Consider the following 6,105-nt stretch of genomic DNA (forward strand, 5'->3'; position numbering starts at 1 on the left):
ATATATTTATATATTTATGTTATTTAATTATTACTAATTATATATATATATAATAATATGGACTATGTATATTTATATGTGTACATAACATTAATGTGTATATCATTCATGTATATGTCTGTATATTTGGGTATGTATGTATAGTATATATATAAATATATTATATATATATATATATATATATATATTATATATATATATATATGGGTGTGTGTATGTAAATATAGGTTGTAGATACATTTTTTGTTACATTAGACTTATACCATAGATGCATATATTTATACTGATATATATACATATATATATCTAATTACATATAACAATATATATATATATATAGATATAACTATTATATTAGAGATAAATATCCTTATATATTGCATATATATATATAATTATATATATAATATATATATATATCATCACTATATATCTATATATATACTAATCCTAGATAGGTAGACCCTGGTGTACTATGAAACCGACAAAGAACTTTTCGAATTTTAGAATGATAACGTGAACTGACTTCTTAAAAATGAGTACACTCGCTGGCCCGGAAGGGGTCGAACCCTCGACATCCCGCGTTATAAGGACGGGCGCTCTAACCACTGAGCTAACAGGCCGGTGAACATGAATGCTGTGCGTGTGCGTGTGCGTGTTGCGTTGTGCGTGTGAGTGTGCGTGTGCGTGTGCTTTGCTTCTGCGGTTGCGGGTGCTGGTGCGTGTGCGTGTGCGTGTGCGTGTGCCGATAGTATGGCGAGAACAGTGGGACACCCAGATTCTATCAGTAACAGGGTATGCTTCAGGTATAACAATATGAAAAGTGTGTTAATAAATAAAAGAATTTATCAGCAAACTTTTCCCCACATTTCATGCTGAATGAAGGTATCGTATATAATACATGAAATACACATCCCGTATATTTCATACTTTATCGAATGTCTCAACGGTATAATCAGGCTCCATGTAATTTATAATCTATGAGTGATAAGTATGCTGTTCAACTTTTTGGAATGAAATCAGCCGCTCTACCTAACAAGCAACCGCGCGAGAAAACGTGATGGCAAATACTTTTCGCGCCAATTTGTCTTAGTTATGTTGAATTACTGGAGCAGCTAATTAGCCGACCGGGAAAATATCCACACTAAATTGACTATCATTTTTTAAAAGTATGACCAAAAGTATGGAAGCTGATAAGAGACATTAGCTATCGAGGTTATAGCTTAGGTTCACCCTCCTCCCCTTGACACTCAAGGTTAATGTTCTTCGTGAAGGATAAAGAATAAATAACAAAATGCTCGCATTCCAAACGTTTATTTTAAGTATCATATACGCAGTTTTTTTTTTGCATGCCGGGGGAACAACGTAAATTTATAATTAACTTATCTACTAGCGAAGCTCTAAAGCTGATGTCAGGAAATTGTTGGTATATTGCGGGCAATGACTACTGTTTTCCTTTCAAAATAAAATCACCCACACACTACCTCATGGCTGATTTACTATGAAATATAACACATTGTTCTAGGAATGCTTCATGATTGTGTCAAAGGAAGCTTTTTTTTTTCGGAGCAGTAGATTTTAAATGATATGGATAGGAGAAGAATCTCCTGTTTTCCGTTCCCTTTCCGTAGCATTTACAACTCTAATGCTTTGTTTCCTCCGAAGAAAAAACTGCGTAATAATATATATATATTTATATATAATATATATCTGCTTTCTATCATCTATATAATATAGTATCTATCTATATATATTTATGTGCTCCTATATCTACTATACATATATGCTAACACCGCACGGAGCCATATATATATATAATATATATGTGTTTATAAACATATACATACATATTACGTGTACACACACACGACACACCCACACACACAACACGCTGCGCGCGCGCTAACAGACACACAGGCGCGGCGCGCACACACACCACACACATGACATAACAAGTGTATAAAATGTACATATATTACATATTATGTATTTTATATGTATAATGTTTGTACATGTATTACAACCACATATCCGTGTTCGTGTATATGTACCTGAATGTAATTTTGTGTGGTGTGTGGTGTAGCGGGATGTATTTATATGTATGTTTATATGTGTGAATATATATATATCTATATACTAGCTTATATATATCTCTAATTTTATTTTATTTAGATATATATGAATATGATTATACTGTATCTGTCTTTTATATATATATATTATATATATAGATATTAATATATATATATATATACTATATATATATAATATATATATAATATATATCTATATCTATAATGTATATATCTACAGACATGTGTATTACTATATATCTATCTATGCACATACGTATATAAACATAGGCTATAAAACATACATGTATACATATACAAAAATATAGATACATATATACATATATGTACAATACTAATATAGATACAACGTTATATGTATATAGATATAATAATATATATCTATAATTATAACATATATATATATATACTATATGCTATATGCTGCACCCATCCATACATACATCCACATACACACACACACAACACACACACACACCACCACCCACATATATTATATATATATATATATATATATGTACCTTATATATTAGTGTGTGGGGGTGTGTTGTGTTAGGTGGGGGTGAATTGTATATGCTAATAAATACGCTACGTGTACGCACACACACACATACCACACGCCACGCGCGCACACTAAACACCCGTTGTATATGCCCCAATGTGTATATATAACGCGCAACGTACGCACACGCACACAAAACACATGCACATCGCACACGCAACACGCCACGCACACGCACACGCACACGCACACTCACACCCACGCACACGCACACGCACACGCCATATCACAGGCCTTTACTCAGTTGTTAGCGCGTGCTAATACCGATGTCGAGGGTTCGATCCCCTTACGGGCCAGAGTGTTCTCACTTTTTTTAAATGTGCAATAAAGCGTACGTTGCCTCTGCGGTTTTGTCATGGATCCTAGAATATCAAAATCAACGTCATTAATATTAAACCTGAGGGACCTTTACTGTCATTTCCTATACATGTTTATGTAATAACCTTTTATTTTTTAGTTTAATAAATATATTTTTATATATATTTCCTTTAGTAGTTCATAAGAGTTCGAAGAACCACAAACTTAGAAAAAAAAAGTACACTATTATCAAATTTTGAGTCTAATAACTTATTAATAGCAGCGGCAGTAGATGCAGTAGGCCTATGATTATCACCACCACTGTATATCATTATCTTTAGAGGTGGACCGGTTATCCGTATCCACGGATATCCGCATCCCATATTGATTTTCTCTCTCCCTCTCTATTTCTCTATTACTCTCTCTCCTCTCTCCTCATCTCATCTCATCATCTCTCGCCTTCTCTTTCTCTCTTCTCTCCTCTCTCTCTCTCCTCCCTCCTCCCTCTCGCCCGATCTCCTCTCTCTCTCTCTCACACGCACACACACACACCAACCAGGGAACCAGAGCTAAAAAATTATGTCTCACCTGATCTACGATATATGGTACTACATCATGGCAACACATATTATTGAAAAGACGCATAAATTGTTCAGTTTATTCTTGGTTTTTTTATTTCTTACCATAATGATATGTCCTTACTCATTTCTTAAATCTACAATTTCAATCATCTGTAGCTCAAAGTTTTAATGTCCAAGAGTATCCACATTTATGCAAAGCTTGAAAATAAATATCCTCATCCGCATCGAAATGTATAAAATTCGAAACCCGGTGCACCTATAATTATCATCACCATTGATGTCATTATCAATACTTTCGTCTCACTGTTTCAATCCAATGTTTAAGTCCCTAGTATGAGAAATGATCCAATAAAAGAACTTAAAATAAATATGAAATGTGTATATACTTCAGAGACAATAACGAAGAAGCGGATATCCCAAATGTAAAAGACGAAACTGATAATGTAAATGCATTTGTCCATATGTGTGTGTGTGTGTGTTTGTGTGTGTGTGTGTGTGTGTGTGTGTGTGTGTGTGTGTGTGTGTGTTTGTGTTTGATTGTGCGTGTGTGTGCGTGTCTGTGTGTGATTTTGAAAATCAGAAGACATATATGGTAACAATGTGCATGACAGCAGTCCTACTATTTCGGTTGAGGGTCTTCTACCTTCCTATTCGAAATTTTAAGCTTTAAGTACAGAATGTATGGCGACGGGAGATTTAATTATTCATCTATTTATTTATCTCTTTTTATTTTTATATATTTATTTATCTTATTTTCATATATTTATCATTTTATTTATATTCTTTCTGTTCATTTAATACTCAGCCCTGTGTATCTTTGGGCACTACGCAGCGGTAGGAAGCGAACAACTTCAAAGGAACAGCCTGTAATTTTTGTATGCGCACAAACGCTACGGTCCCGGGAGGTGGTGCGCCTAGCTGACAACGCGAACATTGTTTACAAACACAGCTAATGTAGAATTCCAAGGAATATTTTTCTTTTCGATATGGATTTTGCCATATGAAATTTTAAGATCAACTGAAACTTAGAGGTTACTTCCTGACTGATATTTGACTACATATTCAGCTAAGCAAAGGATGTTAAATGTGAAGAAATATAAGATCGTAATTATGGAAAATATGATGTGTAAAGATAAAAAGATGACTGCTATAAATACTAATATAAATAAAAGCCAAAATAAAGATGTTTAAACAAAATTTAAAACAAAGAGCCCTTGTGGGTCAATGTTTACATCTGAACGTCACCGTACCCCTACAAGGCGTATTCTTTATAGCGCACAGAAGTATTCCAAAGGAACGCAAGGCAGGGCTGACTATGAAGCCTTGTAGTCGCTTACTGTGAAGCTGGCCTGCTTCCGTTTTCTGTCCTTGCTAACTTTCCGCAGGCACCAATCACCTTAACTGTGCGATAAGTGCAAGACATTTACACTGAATGAAGAACAGTTAGAAACAGTGCTTAATGTTGGCGGGGGTTTCACTTAAATAAAGCATTTAATATATTGGCAACGTTAGTAAAATCGCCTTTCGTACAGTGGTCCTCGTTTAGACTGATTTTGAATTTTCTGCAACTGCTACTTAACTTAGCCTATTACTATGAAAAAGACCCTATCGTCACAGTATACTCATACGCAGAATTTATACTGATTCGTTAAAATATCATTTTTACAAGGAAAATATTCCTGATCAATGTTTTTTATAACGAGATTGTCAGATACTTGTCTATAGGTAATATCTCGGATGTGATTGATTCCCTAATATTCGCGCTGTAGTTACACGCCCTTTAACGATACTACGGTACTAAGCAGGATATATTCTGGTTGGTACGTCCACAACGTACATAAAAAAAAAAAAAAAAAAAAAAAAAAAATATCTATTATATATATATATATATATATATATATATATATATATATATTTGGCTGTTTGTTTGTTCGTTTTTGGGGGGTACGTTTAATATGCCTTAGTTTTTCAAGTACTGGTTGTTCGTACTCTGTAAGCTAGGCAAACGTTCCAACAAATCACATAAACGTTTCTATGGTAAACTTGCATTTATAAGTTTTCCGGTTAGTTGTTATGAATACAAAATGCAGAATGTTTGTAAAATGAAGCTTTGTTTGTACTTACATTATAAGACGTGGTTAGGCGAGTTATATCCAGGGGCTAAGGCGCTTCTCCAAATGTTTCTTCTATTTTCACTTTATCATTTTCCAGTATTTGAAACATACACTACTTCATACACTAATTTACTTCCGCACATATGTAACACAAAAAAACGTAAAAACAAATCTAATGCACTATATATTTTTACTTCCAATGCGAGGAACTGACGGTCTGTCATCCGATCGGCGAGAATCACAGCAGCCAAGGAACAATAAATAGTATGTCCCCGTCCAGCTGAGCCGTGGTTTTGTAAACGCTTTGTTCATGACTGTCACTAGTTTTACTAATTATGATGGTATTGTTGCTTATATCATTCATCATCCAAATGTATGCGAGAGGAAACTCAAATAGATGTTGGCCTATTCATGTACTGGACATCAATTCGAACACTAACGCTACGGTGTATGGATCT

Source organism: Penaeus monodon, chromosome 17 (genome assembly GCF_015228065.2).
Source record: "Penaeus monodon isolate SGIC_2016 chromosome 17, NSTDA_Pmon_1, whole genome shotgun sequence".
Lineage (NCBI taxonomy): Eukaryota > Metazoa > Arthropoda > Malacostraca > Decapoda > Penaeidae > Penaeus > Penaeus monodon.